The sequence below is a fragment of the Vicia villosa genome, linkage group LG3 (assembly GCF_029867415.1).
Source record: "Vicia villosa cultivar HV-30 ecotype Madison, WI linkage group LG3, Vvil1.0, whole genome shotgun sequence".
NCBI lineage: Eukaryota > Viridiplantae > Streptophyta > Magnoliopsida > Fabales > Fabaceae > Vicia > Vicia villosa.
Genome location: NC_081182.1, coordinates 195,462,212 through 195,484,750, shown reverse-complemented (window position 1 = coordinate 195,484,750; position 22,539 = coordinate 195,462,212). Strand labels below are relative to the sequence as shown.

At 37.7% G+C, this 22,539-nt stretch overlaps 1 long non-coding RNA gene across 1 annotated transcript; it reads right to left on the bottom strand.

The window, feature by feature from the left end:
- Positions 1–4,386: 4,386 nt before the first annotated feature.
- On the bottom strand, positions 4,387–5,341 carry LOC131593204 (uncharacterized). The gene is made up of 2 exons (XR_009280779.1): positions 5,203–5,341; positions 4,387–5,089 (listed from the first exon to the last, which is right to left on the bottom strand). It is a non-coding gene; the product is annotated as an uncharacterized LOC131593204 (long non-coding RNA).
- Between the last annotated feature and the right edge of the window lie 17,198 nt (positions 5,342–22,539).

Below are 22,539 nucleotides of genomic sequence, written 5' to 3'. Positions count from 1 at the left end.
TTCAAGATGATTTTGAATCATCTGATGTTCTTGTGGTTTCAAGCAGTGACTCGAGAAAAGAGTGGATTATGGATTCAGGGTGCACTTGGCACATGACTCCAAACAAAGACTTGTTCGAGGAATTATGTGATCAAGATGGTGGATCAGTATTGCTGGGAAACAACAAGGCTTGCAAGATTGCAGGTATTGGATCTGTTAGATTCAAACTCCATGATGAGTCAATAAGGTTGTTGACTAAAGTCAGGTATGTTTTCCAAGGAGAGAAAAGTATCCTAAGAGTCATGAAGGGTTCGAAGGAAGTCTTGAGAGGCGTGAAGAAACAAGGCTTGTATACCCTTGAGGCTGAAGTTGTAAGTGGTTCGACAAATGTTGCATCCACGAAACCGTTGTCGAAGACAGAAATCTGGCACATGAGATTGGGCCATGTCAGTGAAAGGGGTCTGGTCGAATTAGGGAAACAAAATCTGCTTGGTGGAGACAAAGTCGAAAAGCTGAAGTTTTGTGAACCCTATGTATTTGGAAAATCTTGTAGAGTGAAGTTCAACAAAGGCAAACAAAGAACACATGGATCCCTTGACTACATCCATGCTGATCTTTGGGGGCCTGCTAGATGTGCATCACATTCTGGGGCAAGGTATTTCCTATCCATAGTAGATGATTATTCCAGAAAATTATGGGTATTCATCCAGAAGACTAAGGATGAAACTTTTGAGAATTTCAAAAGTTGGAAGACTCTGGTTGAAAATCAGACTGACAGAAAGGTCAAGAGGTTGAGAACCGACAATGGCCTTGAATTTTGCAATGAGGCATTCGACAGTTTTTGTGCTGCCTTTGGTATTGCAAGGCATAGAACTACTGCAGGTACTCCACAGCAAAATGGTTTGGCTGAAAGGGTTAATCGAACTATTTTGGAGAGAGTCAGATGCATGTTGACTAGTGTCAGTTTAAAGAAGGTATTCTGGGCTGAGGTTGTTTCGACAGCAACATATCTGATAAACAGATGTCCTTCGACAGTGTTAGATATGAAGACACCTGAAGAAGTTTGGTCGGGACATCCACCAAATCTCGACAAACTGAGAGTATTTGGATGCATAGCCTATGCTCACATTAGGCAAGACAAGGTCGAACCTAGAGCTCTGAAATGCAAGTTCATGGGATACCCTGAAGGAGTCAAAGCTTATAAGCTATGGTGCCTAGAGCCAGATCACAGGAGGTGTATCACCAGTCGAGATGTAGTTTTCAGTTAAGCTGAAATGGCTTTCAAGAAAACTGATGATGGTCGAAGAACAGAAGAGCTGGAACAGGTAGAGATTCCTGTTGAGGTGGAGCATGTTGATGCTGAATTGCATATCCCTGATGAAGTCGAAGAAGAAGCAGAAGATGCTGAGGAAGTTGAGGAAACTGACGATGACTACCTATTGTCGAGAGATAGGTCGAGAAGAGTCATCAAACCACCTCAGAGACTTGGGTATGCAGATCTTATAGCTTATGCATTAATCTCTGCCAGTGAGGTTCTTGATGATGAACCTAGAGATTATAAGGAAGTTATGAGGAGTCAAAATAAGACTGAATGGCTGAAGGCCATGATGATGAGATGAAATCTCTTCACGATAATCACACTTGGGAACTGATCAAGAAACCTGTTGGATCAAGGTTAGTCAGCTGTAAATGGATTTTCAAATTTAAGGAAGGAATTGAAGGAGTCGACTTCAATGATGTGTTCTCTCCTGTTGTGAAGCATAGGTCCATTCGAATGTTGCTTGCCATGGTGGCACAGTTCGACCTTGAACTGGAACAAATGGATGTGAAGACTGCATTCTTGTATGGTGATTTAGATGAAACGATCCTGATGAGGCAACCTGAAGGGTATGTCGAAAAGGGAAAGGAAGATTATGTGTGCAAGCTAAAAAAATCTTTATATGGGCTGAAACAATCTCCTCGACAGTGGAATAGGAGATTTGACAAGTTCATGGCACACATAAGTTTCATTAGAAGTCAGTTCGACCACTGTGTTTACTTCAGATTTCGACCTGGTAATTCATTTGTTATTTTGTTGCTTTATGTTGATGATATTCTCATAGCAAGCAATAGTGTCGAAGATGTGATGAGGGTGAAGGCTGAACTCAATAAGGAGTTCGATATGAAGGATCTGGGAGCTGCTTCCAGGATTCTTGGAATTGACATTCGAAGAGATAGAAAGAAGTCGAAGTTATGCCTATCTCAATAGGCATATCTACGAAAGATTCTTGAAAAGTTTGGTATGTCTCGAAGCCAGTTGTGACTCCAGCAAACCCTCAATTCAAGCTGAGTATTGATCAGTGTCCCAATACTGGTGTCGAAAGAGCCTATATGAATAGTATCCCATATGCTAATATAGTCGGTTCTTTGATGTATGCTATGGTTTGTACTAGACCCGACATAGCATACGCAGTAAGTCTTGTAAGCAGGTACATGGCGAATCCTGGAAAGGCTCACTGGCAAGCATTGAAGTGGATTTTAAGGTACATAAACGAGTCTCTGAATAGAGTCCTAATTTATGGTGGAGCCTTTGGTGAAGATGGTAAAACAGTAATCGAAGGATATGTCGACTCTGATTATGCAGGTTGTATGGATTCCAGGAAATCTATTTCTGGATATGTTTTCACTATGTTTGGCACAACAATTAGTTGAAAAGCAACACTTCAGAAGGTTGTTGCTCTATCAACCACTGAAGCGGAGTATATTGCATTAACTGAAGCTGTGAAAGAAGCATTGTGGCTTGAAGGTTTTGCGAAGGAGCTGAAACTTCAAGGTTGAGGTATCACTGTTAAATGTGATAGTCAAAGTGCAATACACCTGTCGAAGAATTCAACCTATCATGAGCGAACTAAGCACATTGATGTGAGGCTGCATTTCGTCAAAAGAGTAATCGAGCGTGGAGAAGTCCAAGTGCTGAAGGTTTCGACTGAAGACAATGCTGCTGATATGATCACCAAGACATTACCAAGTTGCAAGTTTTTCCACTGTATGCAGTTGCTAAAGCTGCATGAAGAAAGCTAGTTTGTTCCCTTGATGTTGTAGAGTTAGATCCAAGGTGGAGATTTGTGAGATATTGGATCGAACTCTAGTATGGCCGAAGGGTAGCTTCTTGGTTCGACAGGGTTAAGCATGAAGTCGGAGGTTGTTCACATGCTTGTGTCGAAGATGCTAGGGTTGTTAGCATGTTAAATTAGGTTTTAGTGTTTAAACCCTAATTTGTTAAGTTAGCTTGTTTATTAAGTTGACTTGTGTAATGGGCCTTGTGGAAAAAGCCCATTAGTTAGTATGTTAGGTTTTATTATAAATAGCATACTAGTCTCTCATCATTGCTAAGATGCAAATCCTAATTTAGGGTGAGAGAGGTTATTTGTTATTCTTGTAAACTTGTAATCTTGTTTTAAGAGAAAGTGAAAGAATAACGGTTATAACCAATTATTGTGTTCCTCTTCTTCCTTGTCCTTTATTCTTCCCTTGGTTTATACTTTGTTCTTGGCATTGAATTCACAACATAATAAAATCCTAACTTTTGTGTAAATATGTGCATACTTGTGTTTTTGATTCATTTTTATACCAATTAATAGTTTTCCATTCATTTTATAGGTATTCATGCATCTTTGGAGCATTGAGTAATAAAGATCAAAGGCTAAGCTTCAAGAATACAAATTCTACCAATTCATCAAAGAATAAGGCTCAAAATAAGGGTGATAAAAATTATCATTTTGGTTTCCATTCATTCATTATTGGATAGAGCATTGAATAAGCTTTCCGATGCTTCGAACCGGGCGCAATTCGGAGTTACGGTTCTCAACTTATGGCGAAAACAAGATTTCACTTTTGCTATCATCCGCTAAGCGGAGGGGGTTGTTGCACCCCAAAATTTTCCCTCTTTCTCTGTGCTATAAGTTGTGGATGACGTTTATTTCGTTGTTCGAAAATAAAAATAATAATAAAGAGTTTCTATTGTTTTGAAATTGTTAAGTCAAAAGGTTTATGCTCCGAGTTACAAAGATTAAGTCATGATGCGAGGAATGATGATGATAGACTCATATTGTGATCTCTATTGATCTCTATTATTGGTTGTTGGTTTTGCAAGTAGATTTGGATTTGAGTTGAGGAGCAATGTTAGATTCATTCAATTTTCATTCATTCCATGTGTCATTGGTTTACGAAGGAGATTGAAATTCGAATTGAGAATCCATGTAAAAATCGAGTTTCAATTATGTCCATTATTCAAGATGAATCTCCATTTGCAAAGTTCATTCAAATTTCTATCTTGATTCATTACAAGTTTCATTCAAATTGCTATCTTGATTCATTACAAGTTTCTTTTAAGGTTCATTACAAATTCATGAAGGTTTGTATCATTCATTAAAAAAATATACACCAAGGCCCATTCATTACCAAAGGGAGATCCATATTACAAATCCATATTACAAATCCATTACAAAAATTACAAAAAAAAGGGATAGGCTTTCATGCCTCATCAACAAACTTCTGCATAACACCTCACGCTATCAACTTGTTGCAAATACAAATCAGACCCTGCATAACTCTGCATCGGAAATAAACCAAACTCTGGCGTCAAAACCGATTCCATATCGCAAACTCTACCTACATCTAAATTCAAACCGAACCTGCAGCATATCATGGGAAAAATTAAACCAAAAGAGGGCCATTCAGAAAACCGGTTTTGCAAGAGGACCGAAAAGGGATCAGAGAAATTGATGAGAGGAAAAAACCAAGAATCACATAACAGAATTGCAAAAAAAAGCAAATTAATAACAGAAGGAAACTCAGGGGAAATCGGTAACAAAACTTGGACAGAAACGTAACAAACTTCAGATTCATCGCCTTTCCCATGTACGCTTCGTTCATCTTCAACAATCTTCTTCAATCTCATAATCTTCTCCAACCTTGAAACTCTCGAATCTGCAAACTCTTCAATCCTCTCTTTCGTCAATCACCAGAACCAATTCTGCAGAATTCAATTCATCATCTTCATCTTCAATATCTCTCGAATTCACTCCCTACAAAAGAGATTCCAGAAAATCTTCAATTCGGCTTCAACCTTCTTCAATCGACAATCATCCACCAGAAATTGAACAGAAGAATTGAGAGAAAAATATCAGAACAAAAAGATTGTAACAGAATTGGCAAAGAGGGAGAATTGAGTATATAACGAACCTGTGATAATCTTCATCGATCTCATCATCGTCAACGCACAATCGTTATCTTCGTAACACCTCTCGCAATGCACCCTCGTCGTCAACAATGATGCATCTTCGTCATCAACGGCGCAACGACTTCGACACTTTTTCTTTTCAATCGTAGCGGAATTCGAACTCACCTGTAACAAAATTCATCAACATCTCTTCGCCAAGAGTCTTCCGTCACTACAGCAACAATAACATGTTCGCCATAAACACATCAACAATGACAATTGGAAGAAAAGAAATCGAGAATGGAGAGAGTGAGTCCGAGAGAAATGAGAGATGAGACGAAGCGAGAATCTAGCCGGAGAAGGAGGTTGAGGTCACATCGCCGCCGTCGGCGCTTCGTGAGAGAGAGGAGAGCATCGGACTTGTCTCCGATGGAGGTTTGAAATCGGAGGAACGTGAGGATGGAGGATCGGAGACGCGAAAGATTCGAGACGGAATCAGAAGGAATGAATTGAAGAAGAAATCAATGCGATAGAGATTGTAGATTCGAACGAAGATGAGAGCTTGGTCTGGATCGTGTTCGTTGTTGGTGCCATTAGAGGATCTGAGAGGTTTCGCCGGAGAGGAGAATCGGCGCCGTCGTGTTTGAAGGAAAGAGAGGTCTGAGTTTTGAAACAAGGTGAATGGTCACATTAACCCTAATCCCTCTTTTGATCCAATTTTGTGGTAAATGTGGTTATTAGCTTAATTAAATGATGCTAATCTTGGATAATCTGAGTGTTTTGTTGGAAATATGAATTGTTAATTGAATCAAAAACATGATTTGGATCAAACAAAATCTGATGTGAATAAATCAACTTTGGACCCATACGAAATTGCTGTTTCCACCTCCCCAATAGCCCAATCACGCCATTTGTGTTTTGCTGAAGAAAATTGTGACCATAAAACATCTCCTTGGGCCTAACTCATGAGCCCTGCGACTTGTATTGCCTGATGCACCCTATTTTCAACTTGAAACCCCCTGTGCACATAAATTTTCTATTTTAGATTAGTTTTTTTTACTAGTTTATTTTCTATCTCTTTTAGTATGATAAACCATTGATATTTTTGCTATATTGTGACATGATAATGGAATATAAAATCATTGAGTTTTGTTAGTTTTTGCTTGATAAAAAAGATAATAAAAACATGTAATCTTTTCTAGTTAGAATTAGATGTCTTGTTATATTGTTTAGTTTTAATTCTTTGATAAAAATGCCATAAAAAACAATTTAATCTTGTTAGATTTTGTTTTAGAATTTACTTAGAATTTAATTTCTATTGTTTTCTGTGGAGGGTGCGTGTCTCCTTGTTATTACTGATTTGTTTGCTGAGATGTACGAGGTACTTTGAGAGGGTTCGATTGCGATTCGACTTGCTTCGTGTTCCACTTTATTTGTGGGACACAAATTCGCTTCCGGTGCGATTGATTTGCGTCGTGTTCCACTTTATTTGTGGGACACGAACTTATTCCCGATGCGATTCACCCAATCTCTCATTCATTGAGATGTATATCTCTGTATTGTCTGGATTGTGTTTCCCTTGCAGGTTGCTTGTATGGTTGTGTTTGATACGCACCGTATAGCGGTTGTGATTTATTTTCACACTGTATTGCTTTGACACTTGTGCTGGACTCCTGGCTTTGCTGGATGTTAGATTACGTGAAGTTTCTTAGTTCTGCTTGTGTTGCTAGCGCATTGCGGATTTGCTATCCGTTCGGTATTGTCTCCTGGTCCCTTTTACCGCTTTCCGCATCATCCTATAACATGAGAAGTAGGACCTAGACATGCATCTGGCCAAGCCCTCGAAAGAGGCTCTGTTTTTGTTGGTGTGTTTACATTTGTGCTTTGCGGCAGGGAGTCACGGTGCAATAAGTCATATATGGCACTCCGTTAAGTCCTCATGGAAGGCATGCGGAAAGGGTTAGCAATCAACCCCCGCCTAGTCTCATCGAGTCTGTTCAGTATGCGCACGCTACGCGGTGCTTGCTTCTGAACCTGCACAAGATCTTATCGAGTATGTCAGGAAAAGGGTTCATGCAGCCGGACCCCCCCGCCTTTCCTATAACTCGCGTTGCTCGACGTTGATGCTCGGTGTACGCACGCACCGTTTTCCTTTACGATCCGTGACGGCTTGGTTGCTGAGAGGGGTCCGCCCTCTTGTTTATGGCCCGATCATTTTCACGAGGTCTAATGCTTGGTTGACTTGGGTTGAGCTGCTCCCCTTGGCTATGGCGGGACCGCTTTTCTACCATTCGGTCAGTACCGTTGGTTTTGTTTGCTTTACAAGCGGATGCTTGTTTGTGTGCTTTTGCCTTTCCCCCCGTAGTTTGATTAGTTTAGTTTAGACTGGTACCCTTTGTATGCTAACATTAGGTAACAAACTTTACCCCTTAGCTTAGGTTTTCCTCATGCATTCTTTAAAACACAAACCACACTCTTTGATTTTCTTTTCTTAAGAGCTTGTTATTTCCGCTCCATTCCCAGCATAAGTCTCCAAAGGTCGAGCAGCGGAGTGTGAATGTAACTTGTTCACCTAAAAAACACAAAACAAACAGAAATTAGTTAGCCGAGCTACGGTAGCTCTGATTCTGCAAAACAGATACGTAGGCAGCGGGGTAGGGCCCGTGCGAGCACAATCCTTTATTTTCCCTATATTCTGCATTCATTTTAGTCCAGATTAGCATAGATTTGTTACACACCCATATATTTAGACACAGGCGTGGATACCATCGAGTACGATGGGCGTGAGGGGTGCTCATACCTTCCCCTCGCATAACCGACTCCCTTACCCTTTTTCTCTGGTCGTGTGACCGTTGTTTTGTTTTGTGGTTTGCTGGCATTCCCTTCCTTTTCAGGATAAATATGTTAGTGGCGACTCTGTTAATTTTCGCGGTAGCGACAGGGGTCCGTTGAGCGGAGCTCCAGCGAAGCAAATCAGAGGCTGGATGCAATTTTGAGTCCGCTGAGTGGAGGGGGTCCGCTGAGCGGACCTGCGCAGAATTTTCTTTATATTTCTTCAATTGAGACATTTTAGGGTTATGGTTTTGGGAAAGGTTTAGTCCCAACTCCATCATTTTCATTCTTAGATAAAAATTAGCTTAGAAGACAACTTCGGAGGTTGTATTTGGATGATTGGGGGTGGATTGAGCGTCGAACGGACTTGACAAACCGGGAGATTTTCGGTTCATTTCTCTTTTTCTTTGTGTATTTCTCTTTGGTTGGGTTTTGTTTGTATATTTACTTGAATCTTATGTATATTTACCGATTATAATGTTATGTTTAACTTGCTTTACAAATCTGTGTTGATGTTATCCTGGATTTTTGCTCTATGCCGGGGATTTCGGGTGCTTTAGAGATAAACTTCTTGAATCCTTATCTAGGATGATTATCTGTTAGTTTCTGAACTCTAGAGATAGATTTAGAGCTAGCATTCACTGTGGATATCTGTACTTAATGCTTTTGTGTTTGAGTGGCGCGCGAGAGATTGTCGACGCAAGAAAACGGATGTTCTCGTGACTTCGCGTTAGAGATAACCTTAGTTTTGAGATGATCGGTTTGTGCTCCAGAGATGGACGCTTATGTGAGAGATATGTGATAACATAGATGAGTACCGTAAGTTGAGTATAACGGGTTGGTAAGTGTATGTTTGTGAAGAGTGAATATATTTACATTCCTGATAAGTTATTTCTCCTCTAAGAATATGTTTATTCTTTTCCTGTCTATATCTTTGTTTACTTTTTTTCTCATTCAAACCCAAGCTCGAAACCGTAGAAACTGTTGAATGGCATCTCTCCATCTCTGAGGACGATAGATCCTGGATCAATATTTCAAAATCTTGTTTGTTGCTTGCCCTATACTGCATTCAACACACATCTTAATCATGAGTGGAGGAGATGTTATCTTAAAACTGATTGTTTTAGGATATTTGTTCAAATATTTTCAGGTTCTCGTAAGATTGGGGTTGTTGTCACTGTTGTTGACAAATTCCAGTGAAAAGAAGAAGGTCTTCTCTCTAGAAAAGACCTAATAATGACTGTGTGGAAGACTATGGATAAGGCGGAGTTTTTTTTACATCTTCAGACAATTCACCGCTCAAGCAATCGGTAGGATCAAGGGGTTGATTGCCACACTGTTTACCCAGAAAAATGGTAAACAAGCGCTAGTTTCCTTTTTAAAGGTTACTTTTGCGGAATCAACTAGAATACTCCAGGACTAATTGCTTTATTTTGTTATATTATGTGTATCTTGTTTGTATTAAATGCAATAGTGACTTTAAAGTAAAAGTAAACGCTGAAATTAAAGGCTTTAAAGTAAATAAAAGCAATGAAAGGGCAGTAAATGTGCACTGAAAGATGAAATATAACGTAAAATGATTGCATTAATTAAACTGGTACGCATACGTACATTCCAAAGTTGCCCTCTTTACTCATTTTTGCACAGAGATTTGAGTTTACTTGTGTTTATGTAGAAAATGCGGACCCCTAAACTGTTCCTATTGAACTTGCTTAAATAGTAAAAATAAGATAACTACTACTAACGGTTGACTGTCATCAGCCGACACGTGTCTTCGACATGCAGCATCTTCGATGTATAAGGCCTCCACGCGTCTCTTGTAACTGCTGAAAACCGTCTCCTTTTAACTTCTAATACCTCTCGACTTCCACTTCAGTTTCTGCAGCAAAATTCTTAAGTCTTCGCATACTTTTGGTCGAACGCTGAAGCCTCTGATAATCTTTCTAGTCGAACAACTTCGACTACTAAGCATTACTTAGTCGAACCGCTTTGACCCAAATGGCAATGTAGTTATTTAATTGAGGCCCAATTACCAATTTAGGGCCTTTCTACCAAATTGAGGCCCAATTACCAAATTTGAGCCCCAGTTGCCCATTTATTGGTAAGTCGAAATCCTAGGGTAACAAATTGCCCCCCAAGCGACTTCTTTCTACTGACTTTAGGAAAGAGAAAAGATGGCATTTCAGTTCTTTCTTGGGTTTCGACTTTTGTTAATTCCCATTACGCCATGATTACATTTCATTTTCCCAGGCACTAATTATTACCTAAACACTAGGTAGTGGGCTGTTCACCTGCTCCCAACTTGCTTGTGTCAGTTTCCAAGATATTTAATACGACCTTTGATTTTCTAACTTCCTTTCCCACGTTTGTCTTGTTGAAGCGACTACATATTCTCTATATATATAGCCTCATTCCTTCCATTTCCTTTTTACATTTCCCTACGCACAACATCTCAAACATTTTCATCCTTCAATCTTTGTCTTCAAACCATGGCACAACCTTTAACAAATGCCCACATAAGATCCTGCATTAAGAAAGAATTTAAACTTTCTGAAGAAGAGTTTGATGCGAACCACATCAATGTTCGTGCTCTTTATGCTAATCAGGGACTTGAATTTTATCCTGAAATTTTAGATGGTAACATCTATCCCTGCATGCTGATTGAATCTTGGAGGTTTGCATCTTTGCGCATAGATCCAGAAGGAAGGACTACTATAACCTCCAACATTCGAGGGGCTCATGTCATCATCACTCCCTCAACAATCTCTGATTTGTTGAAATGCGGTAATACCGGTGAAACTTTTGGTGACAATATTTTCAACATGAACACTTCCAATATGTTAAGGGATCTCATGGACAATGACCCCTTTTGTGCCAAAGTAATCAAGATTTGGCACCAACTTTTGGTGGGCAACTTTCGTCCACGCAACCATGATGAAAATAGCATCATGGTGGAAGACTTGGAATTCATTTCCTGTGCCCTTCAGGGGAAGAAAATCAACTTTCCTCTATTGATTTTTAAGCAACTTGTGGAAGCTGTCTCTTTGACTGCCTCACGTCAAGGAATGGTGACTTGTCTTCCTTATGGAAGATTCTTATCTTACCTATTCCTCAGGCAAGGTGTGGTGAGGAAAATGCGCAAGACTGGACGTATGGATATGTTCGAAGCCGAAAGTCTGCCTCTATTATCCTTGGAAGACATCGACCGAAGAGTTAACTAATATTGGATATTTTAGTGGCTTTGGTTTTTTTTTCTTTTGTATTCTTCGATCCCTCCACTTCTTTATGATTATTTTTGTAATAGTTGGCTATTTTTATAGCCATCTTTAATCTAATATTTCAGCTTCACTCTATTATGCGTATTTCTTAAAGTGTAGGTTTATATTTTTCAAATATTTACCATTCACCCTCAAAATTCGACCATCTGAATTTAATTCTTCAATTTCATATGCGTTGTTTGAAAACACTTGCAAAATTTTAAACGGTCCTTCCCAACTTGGGGACCATTTACCCAATAACTTATTTCTTTGATCCATGGGCAGAATAACTTTCCATACATAGTTACCTACCATGAATATCTTCTCTTTAACTTTCTTGTTGTAAGCCTTCGCTACTTTTTCCATTTGTCTTATTAACCTATCCAACGCTATTAGCCTTTCTTCGTCTAATTCTACTAATTCATCTAACATCATATTCCAGTATTCGTCAGACGAGAGACTGTTTTTTCGTTGAATTCTTGTCGATTGTAGATGAATTTCTGTAGGCAATACGGCATCATGCCCAAATGTCAAACGAAATGGGGTAGTCTTTATTGCTTCCTTTGGTGACGTCCGACAAGCCCAAAGGATTTGGTCGAGTGTTTGATTCCAATTTCTTGGCTTTTTCCCCACACGCTTCTTTATCAAATTTATAATAACTTTATTAGCAGCTTCGACCTGACCATTGGCCTGAGCGTAATATGGAGTGGATGTTAGCAATTTAAATCCTGTCTCTGCTGCAAAAGCTTGCATCTTTCGACCAACAAAAACTGATCCTTGATCAGTAGTAATAGTTTCTGGAATCCCATATCTGTAGATAATGTGTTTTTGTATGAACCTAATCACTGCTTCTTGATCATCATTAACTAGTGGGATTGCCTCTACCCATTTAGTAAAATAATCTATTCCTACTAAAATGAATCTTTGTTGCTTAGAAGATGCAGGTTTGATTTCTCCTATTAAATCCAAAGCCCATCCTCTAAAAGGCCAAGGTTTGACAATGGCATGCAATTCACTGGCTGGAACATGTTGAATGCCTGAAAATTTCTGGCACTCTTGGCATCCTCTTGCATATTCAATACAGTCTTTTAGCATTGTCGGCCAATATAAACCCTGTCTAAACAACAGCCATTTCATCTTATGGCCTGACTGATGAGCTCCACAAATACCACTATGAACCTCTGACACAGCCAAATATGCTTCAGCTTCACTTAAGCATTTCAACAATACACCCTCAGCTGTTTTCTTGTATAAATCATTTCCTAATATCACATAGTTTAGAGCTCTATATTTAATCTTTCGATCAGTTCCTCCGACTGGATTATTTAGGTATGGGACCAATGGATTTCTCCAATCAGCATCAGTCATATTGTCGATGGCAAAAATTTCCAAGGCATACAAATCTTTACTTTCAACTTTACTTTCAACATTATCACCTACCCCCTCGAATTTTGACGTCGACAATTGACCTAACTTGTCGAATACTTCATGGGTTTCTTTATTCTTGATCTCGACCATATCTTCTAACTTGTCTTTAGAAACTCTATACCCAGAAGCAATTTGTGCCAATTCATTGGCAATGTAATTGTTAGATCTTGGTACATGCAAGATCTCAACATGTTCGAATTTTTCTAATAAGCGTATCACAATTGCATAATACATTATTAAATTTTCTTTGATGCATTTATACTCTTTTTTGATTTGTCGAATTATTAGCTCAGAATCACCTCGAATCTCAACTCGTGTTACCCCTAAATCTATTAGGGCCTTCAAACCAGTTATCAAGGCTTCATATTCGACCTTATTGTTAGAGCATACTTCTTTCATTTTATAATGGAACTTTGTTGGAAGTCCTTTGGGAGAAATAATCAAGACTCCAATGCCTGATCCATTTTTGTGACTAGAACCGTCAAAAAACAGTTTCCAGTTAGTTCGTTCGACTTGATTTACAGACAATTCGACTAACCCATGGTTGACTATAAAATCAGCCACAACTTGTCCTTTCATAGCTTTTAAAGGAACATATGTTAAGGAAAATTCAGTTAGCGCTAAGGCCCACTTACCAATTCGACTATGCAAAATTGGTTTAGACAACATATGTTTAATAATATCAAAATGAGAGGACACATACACATCAACAGGCTTTATATATTGCTTAAGTTTGTTACATGAGAAATACAAGCATAAGCATAATTTTTCAATATCATTATACCTAGTTTCAGCATCTACTAGGGTTCGACTTAGATAATATATAGCTCTTTCGACGCCATTGTCATCTTCTTGGGCCAACATACTCCCAATTGTCGAGCCTGATGCAGCTATGTACAATTTCATACTTTTTGTCCTATTGGGGGGTAACAAAATAGGAGGCTTAGTTAAATAAGCTTTTATTTGGTCGAATGCCTGTTGATGTTCTTGCTCCCATTTGAATTGATCTTGGTTCTTGAGCTTCACAAGTGGTGAAAATATCTTCGTTTTGCCACTTAGATTTGAGATGAATCTCCTCAAGAAATTAATCTTCCCCAACAATGACTGGAGTTGTTTCTTTGTTTCTGGCGCCTTTAGCTCCAAGATTGCTTTCGTCTTATTTTGGTTTATCTCAATGCCTTTCTTCTGAACCACGAAGCCTAGGAAATCCCCTGCATGTACACCAAAAGCACATTTTAAAGGGTTCATTTTGAGTCCATATTTCCTCATTCGTTCAAAAGATTGTCGAAGATGGTCTAAGTGACCATTTTCAGAATTAGATTTTATTACAATATCATCAATATATACCTGCATAAACTTGTCAATAAAATCATGAAACATGGAATTCATGGCTCGTTGGTATGTAGCTCCAGCATTTTTTAAACCAAAGGGCATTACTACCCATTCATAAGTTCCTAAAGCACCTGGGCATCGAAACGCCGTCTTAGGTACATCTTCGTCAGCTATAAATATTTGGTTATAACCTGAATATCCGTCCAATAAACTGAGATATTCAAATCCGGCTGCGGAGTCGACTAACATTTCAGCAACCGGCATGGGATATTCATCTTTAGGGGTAGCCTTATTTAAATCTCTGAAATCTATGCATATACGAAGGCTACCATTTTTCTTTATTACAGGCACTATATTAGCTAACCATTCGACATACCTCGCAGTTCGAATAAACTTGCTTCTCAACAATCTTTCAATTTCTACTTTGATTTTTTCCATAACCTCTGGCGCAAATCTTCTAGGAAGTTGCTTGATAGGTTTTTTACCTGGGTTTAAAGGTAGTCGATGTTCCACCACCTGTCGACCCAAACCAGGCATTTCATGATAATCCCAAGCAAAACAATCTTTGTATTCTCTTAGGAGTCGAATCAACTTGGTTTTTAAACAACTTGCAAGCTTCGTGCTCACATATGTAGGCCTTTTAATGATCCCATCACCCAAATCAACTTCTTCCAGGGGATCTTGAGCTTGCATTCTTTTTACTGATCCTGCTGGATCCATTTCGAAACCTAAAGGCTCGTCATCGTATATCCCATCAAGTCGTTCGACTTGGTGATCGACTTCTTGATTGTTTTCATTTTTTACTATCATGGCCTCAATAGCCATATTTTTCTCTAATTCGGCTTCTAAAGCCGTTCTTTCTTTGTTTTCGGCCAAATAAGCCGTTATTCGAGCCAGGTATTCTGACTCAGTGGTCATCGTCTTTGACTGATGTCCTCTGCTCTGGAGGACTTTCATGGTTCAATGGTTCATTAGGATCTTCTTTATTCCAAATGAAACCATAATTTGGGTCTAAGTTCAAATACTTAGACACACTTTCATCAGAAGAATACACCTCTTCTGCTTTGTAGCAAGGAGCTACATTTGCCAGATGCTGGTCGAAGTGTCTACGACCACTTTCAGTTTTGTAATAACTTTGGTCAGCTTCAATATTCTCCACTATACCATCTGGTCTCCAAATGGCCACACGCTGATGTAAGGTGGAAGGAACTGCCCCTATTCCATGGATCCATTCTCGACCCAACAGCAGTTTAAAATTTGCCTGAGATGCAATCACCATAAAGATGGTTGACCTACAGTCGAACCAACAGCCAATTTTACTTGAATCACTCCAAGTATTCCACTTGTCTTGCCCTCATAATTAGACAACACCATATTATGGGGCCTTAAATCTTTGTCAGATTTACCCACTTTCTGAAGTGAGGAATAGGGCATTAAGTTTACAGCAGCCCCACCATCGACAAACACTTTGTTTATTGGAACACCATCCACTTTCGCCCTTATGAATAAAGGCTTCAAATGATACAACATTCCTCGACCTGGCCTCTCAAATACAACCTTTTGCTCTTCTACCACTCCTTTTCCCATTACATAGTAACAGACAGGTGTTTCTTCCACATTCTCATCTGGAAGAAAATCATCTTCGTTCTCAGATACCTCAGATATTCTGTCGAACTCTGCTGGAAGTACAGAGACAATTCCACAGTCGATTAGCAACTCATCTGACTCTATGTCAAAGTTGTCGTCGACCTCTTCGTTCGACAGTGGAGAATACTCAGGCTCTTTTTCTGTATTGAGGGCCGGAGCATCATCATCAACTAGTTCCTTGATGAGTTTCTTTCCTAGGATCATCCCAGCAGCTAATCTTTCATTTTCTATTTTAGCCTGCTCCTCAGTCAACTTCCTGTGAAAAGGTTTTGACTGATAGTGAGAAAATCCTGCCTGCACCATTTTCGAACCTTCTTGTCCATTCTTGTGGCTTCTTTGGTAACGCCTCCACTGCGTTCGAGTCATGGGGTTTTTTTCCTTTGTAGTTTGGAGATATGTAATCTTTTCTTTTAGACCCACTATCCGTCCAAGAGCCTTCAGCATTGGTTCCATCGCCTTGAATCTGCCATTCTGGATGTTTACCTCTGAAGTTAATGGGTTTCACCCATTTGTCTTCAGGGACATCCGTCTTGGGACGGAAAGTCCTTGGTTTTTCAAACATCTTCCTGTATTCTCCAGCCTTTCGACCACTGTTTTCTCCTGTATACATGAACTGACGATTCTTACCTCGACGAGGGTCGAACCTCACTTTGTTTGCAGCATCGACATTGAAAACAGCATCACACCTTGGGCATAATCCAACTTGAGAGTTGTTATAGTGGCATCTCTCAAGGAATTTCAAAATACTTTCTTTTGGTTTAGGATAAACCATGTTCAAAACTTTGCCATCAGTAGCGCCGTTTTGCTTTCTAACGAAACCATCAGTAGTTTCGACCATCATCACATCAGCAAGCTCAGTATAGTGAGCCTCTTCGATTTGCAAAGGATCATTATCAACTTGCATTGATGACTTTGGCTTTTCTCCAAACTATAGCCTTCCTTCTTTCAAAGCTTTTTGCACCAAATCCCTGAAAAGGACACATTGAGAAGTTTTATGACCGAAGAAATTATGAAATTTACAAAATCCTCTTTTTTTTCTTTTGTTCAAGAGGAGGATTTTTAAGTCCTGGGGGTATTATGATTTGTCCATCAGCAACCAACAAATCAAATATTTCATCACATTTTGTTATATCAAATGAATACGTTTTACTAGAAAATTTTTCATTTTTACTTTCAATCAGATTTTTATCTTTTGAGGGCTTGAGCAATTTATAGATATATGGTGGCCCTGGCTTTAATTCAGCCACGTTGACCTCTCCCTCTTCGTACTCACTGTCGCTATTAGAGTCGAACTCACTTGTAGTTACATAAGCTATTTTTTCTTTCTTATGATATTTACTAGCTCTGGCTTTTTCAGCTTTTAGCCTTTCGACCTGGCGTACTCTATCTGCCAGTTGTGCCATATCTCTCAAATGTTGGGTGTCTAATTTCTTCCTTATGGAATAATCTAACCCACCCGCAGCCATTTCGACTAACTCATGCTCAGGAATTTGTGTGAAACATCTAGCTTTCAGTAATCTAAAACGGTTTAGATAGTCATCGACTAGTTCTGTACCCTTTCGCCTAACTCCAGCTAATTCTTTCAAACTAATCTTTGACTGTCCCATATAAAATTGCTCATGAAACAATTGTTCTAATTGGTTCCATGAGAACAAAGATTGGGGAGATAAGGTCGTGAACCAAGTAAATGCATTTTTTGTTAAAGAACTTGGAAAATACTTCATCTTTAGATTTTCATTGTTTGCTATTTCTCCAGCCTCTATCTGGAACCTAGCAATATGTTCGACTGTCGACTCGCTAGTCTCACCAGCAAATTTGGTGAATTTTGGAACTTTCCAACCCCTAGGCAATTCTGTTTGCCTTACATATTCTGACAACGGGGAAACGAAATTTGGTCTATGCAAACCTACATTTATTCCATTCTGAACTAAAATTTGTTCGACTACATTAGAGATATTATTGTGTCCAACATTGACATCTTGCTGGATGTTCCTAAGAACCTGTTCAGCATCTTGATGCCTTTGTACTATTCTAGGGATCTCTTGCTCAATTTGATCTCCTTGTCCTATAGGTTCGACCCCTCTCACATTCGACCCTTGAGTAGTCGAAAGGTTTGGTTGTGGGGGCGCTCCAAAGAAATATGCAATTTTGGCCATTTGTCCAGCCAATATTTCATAACTTTGGTTCGTGTTTTTTATCATGGGAGTAAAAACAGTTCCCATTTGTTGAGTAAGGGCATTCTCTATTTCATGATTACTTTCGTCTATTTGTTGTCGAATTGACAACATTGACGTCGTACTTAAAGATGGCAAAGCCTGGTGATTATATCCTATGCCTATAGGTCGACCCCCTGGATTTGATATGCTTGTAGCCATCATGCTGTCAGAATATAATGAAGGATTTGTGTGCAAACCTTGCATCATAGACGTGGGCATTCCAAACTGAGGGTTAAAACCTGGTGGAGGCATCATTCCATGAAACGGCGGTCGTAATGGATTAAACAGTGACCGTACATTCGTTGGTGATGATACCAATATTGCTGCCATCGATCCACCAGTATTTGTTGTTCTAACTGGGGATGAATCTGCGGCATTTTGTGGTGTTGTTCCGGTCAGAACAACCCCTTGATTTCCAGAAAGATCAGAATTATTTGTATTAACTTCAGCCATGTTAGTTAATTTTCGACCACTTCTTAATATCATACATAACTATTATACTAACAAATATAAAACAAGCAGCAATTGACGTGTCCCACTGGGCGTGCCAATTTGTTTACCAGAAAAATGGTAAACAAGCGCTAGTTTCCTTTTTAAAGGTTACTTTTGCGGAATCAACTAGAATACTCCAGGACTAATTGCTTTATTTTGTTATATTATGTGTATCTGGTTTGTATTAAATGCAATAGTGACTTTAAAGTAAAAGTAAACGCTGAAATTAAAGGCTTTAAAGTAAATAAAAGCAATGAAAGGGCAATAAATGTGCACTGAAAGATGAAATATAACGTAAAATGATTGCATTAATTAAACTGGTACGCATACGTACATTCCAAAGTTGCACTCTTTACTCATTTTTGCATAGAGATTTGAGTTTACTTGTGTTTATGTAGAAAATGCGGACCCCTAAACTGTTCCTATTGAACTTGCTTAAATAGTAAAAATAAGATAACTACTACTAACGGTTGACTGTCATCAGCCGACACGTGTCTTCGACATGCAGCATCTTCGATGTATAAGGCCTCCACGCGTCTCTTGTAACTACTGAAAACCGTCTCCTTTTAACTTCTAATACCTCTCGACTTCCACTTCAGTTTCTGCAGCAAAATTCTTAAGTCTTCGCATACTTTTGGTCGAACGCTGAAGCCTCTGATAATCTTTCTAGTCGAACAGCTTCGACTACTAAGCATTACCTAGTCGAACCGCTTTGACCCAAATGGCAATGTAGTTATTTAATTGAGGCCCAATTACCAATTTAGGGCCTTTCTACCAAATTGAGGCCCAATTACCAATTTTGAGCCCCAGTTGCCCATTTATTGGTAAGTCGAAATCCTAGGGTAACACACACACAAAGGCTTGGAGCAGAATTGATGATATTGGAAGCATTAATCGAATGAAGATTGCGAAAAAGGGTTTGACAGTTGGCCATATACAAATCAAGATCCAGAATTGAAGTTTTATTGTCTTCAACGTTATTATTGTGGATAAGTGATTGTATAAATTATTTGAATATTTGTCAAACTAATGGAATTAGGCAGGTAATTTCAAAAGTGCACGTAGACTCACACGAGGATGAAAGGTTCGAAGCACTATAAATCACCGAGTCATCTCTCTATCTCTTACTCTTGAATTTGTATTTCGTAGAACATGCATGCTTAGGTTTATATTTTGGTAATAGCGATTTACTATGAGCTTAGATTTTGTTGGAATTTGAAAACATATTAAGGGCTTTAGTGGTGATTAAAATCTGAGTAATATCGTGTTTCTAGAATTCGACTTATTGATAGATTCTATAACCACTTCTCGTGACTTATTCAATTAATTCAATTGCATACGTTGTGTTTCTTCATCTAATCATTACAATATCTATAAAGTGGTGTGGGTTGCTACCTAATAATTGTCAATTGAGTATAATTTCACATTTTTACTCTACAAACTTCTGCGTGCAAACTCTAAAAAACTTCCAATTATTTTTATTTAAAGAATCAAATTTTTTGTTCTTAAAAGTCTATTCACCCCTTCCCCCTCTAGACTATTTTCTATTGTCATATTTACAGACAACATGTAATACATATAGGATAGACTATTTTCTATTGTCATATTTACAGACAACATGTAATACATATAGGATGACATCCTTTGATCAAGTGCCAAGTTGGTGACCTCTTGTAGATCAAGTACTTGGTTTCTTACTTTTTTTTCACTTTGCAATACATAGCTCTTTTGAAACTTGAATTTCACTTTCACACATTTACGTATCTTTACGTTGAGAGTTTTTAAAAAAACTCAAGTCCAAATTTGAATTTTTAATGTGGTTTAAACTCTATATTTTAAGGTCATTTGTTTTTGATCATTTACAATCACATGTTGTTATCTCATTTTATCATTCTATTTCAAAACTATCATTTTAATTCAAAACCTTCATTTCAACCTCATTCAACTTCGTCAAATTTCAATCTTATTCAATATCATTTCAACATCCAACTTCATTTTACCATTTCAATCTCAATATCTTTTTAATCTCCTTCAATTTCATTTTACCATTCAATTTCATCGTTCAAATCCAAATTCTGTCCAAAAAAAACACAAAACCAAAGGAGATAATAATGGAATTTATTTTGAACTTACTATTTCCAATTTTTGATTTGGTTTACAAGCCAACCGCAATTTAGACTGGATTGATATTTTGGGCTTGAATACAATCAACCCAACTCATTATTTAACCTTAACTCTATGAATGAAAACAAGGAGATTTTAACTTGTCACTCTCCATTTATATCTGACACACTCACATATTGCGTGTTTTTATCATTACATTCTTGTCTAAAATTATCCTTTTATCATTACATTCTTGTCTAAAATTATCCTATTCTAAAAGTATGAGTTTTATTGCAAATTTTGAAAAAATACCAACATTTTCTAGAAAAACTCTTAAAATTTCTTCTAGCAATTTCGAAATGTGTGAGTTTTTACTGGAAATTTCAAAATTTTCTAGTAAAAATTCTTGAAAACTTTTATCAGCAATTTTCAAAAAGTGTGTGTTTTTAACGGAAATTTCAAAAGTTCTAGGAAAAACTCTTGCATTTTTTACCTTAAATTTTGAAATGTATGTTTTAAAAGGAAATTTCGAAAAAATTTATACCAAAAGTTTAACAAATGAACTACTGTAATTTTGGTCTTTTACCAGAAAATTCGAATAAATAATCAGAAATGTCATTCATACTTTTTAATTCAAAATTGTCTATGGACACTTTAAAAGTTATGAAAATATATAGGAGTATTAGGTATATTAGTGTATTAGTGAAGAGGTGACAAGTTAATTTTTCGAAAACATGAGAGGGAAATACTGCCCCAACATTTGTCAAATTCAGAGTAGTACGGGAAAATGATTGTCTATCGAAGAAATTATCACTGGAGAGAGAACTATGACAAATCAAACATTTAAAAGCTTATCTTCAATTGTTTTATATATTTTTGTATAAATTATATTTCATTGGACACACTGTACTGGGAGAGAACCTCCTCCTAGTAATATGTGATGTATGTGAGACTTATAATGTTTATGGAAGAACAGGGGTGGCCTTGAGCACTGGCTCACGGGGTGCCACCCTAGGGCACCATAATAAATCTCAAAAGGGTGTTATGCATAAATTTTTTTAGAAAACACCCTACAATTTCTATTTTTAATTATGCAAATCTAGGTAATTTAAACCTTGAAGTTGAGCGTTTAGAGAATGAACAACTAAATAGGATTGTTGAAGAGCAAAGTTTTTTGGTAACCAATGAAAATGAAGATGATGAAGTTGAAAATTTTGATGATGAAGGTTATAATAATGAAAATGAACATATCTCTATTTTTGTTGATGAACAACCTAACAAGTCTATTTTATTGGACATTTATGATCTAGGAACATGGAATAACCTTAGTAATGACTTCAAAGATTAATTACTAAGAAATAGTCCTAAAAGATATGTGTCAATTATGAATTTTCCTAAAGATACTTCTGGTAGGCATTTCTCATCATCATGTTATATCCGTTAGTGTTCTAATGGAGAAGAGCAATGTAGGAATTGGCTTGTTTATTCAAAAGAATTGGATAGAGTTTTTTGTTTTTGTTGTAATTTATTTGATACAAGTTGCATAATGAATCGCTTGGAAAATTAAGGTTTTAATGATTGGAAACATATTTATGAAAGACTTAAAGAACATGAATCAAGCGGTGCACACATGTCTTTCTTAAGTAAATGGATTGACTTACAAATTAGATTTAAGAAAAATATAACAATTGATAAACATCTCCAAGAGCTTATAAGAAATGAAAAACGACATTGGAAGAATGTCTTACTTAGGATAGTTTCTGTTACTAGATATCCAGCTGGGAAAAATATAGCATTTATTGGAAAAAAATGAGAGGATTAATGTGGAAAACAATGAAAACTTTCTATCTCTGGTTGAAATAATTGTTGAATGGGATTCTATCATGCAAAAACATTTTGAACGTATTAAGATTCAAAATAAATTGATTAGGAAATGAAGTCAAAAGTGCAATAGTAAAAAAAATCTAAGAAGCAAAATATTTTTCTATGATTCTTGATCATACTCCTGATGTAAGTCATCAAGAGCAAATGACTCTAAATATAAGTTGTGTGG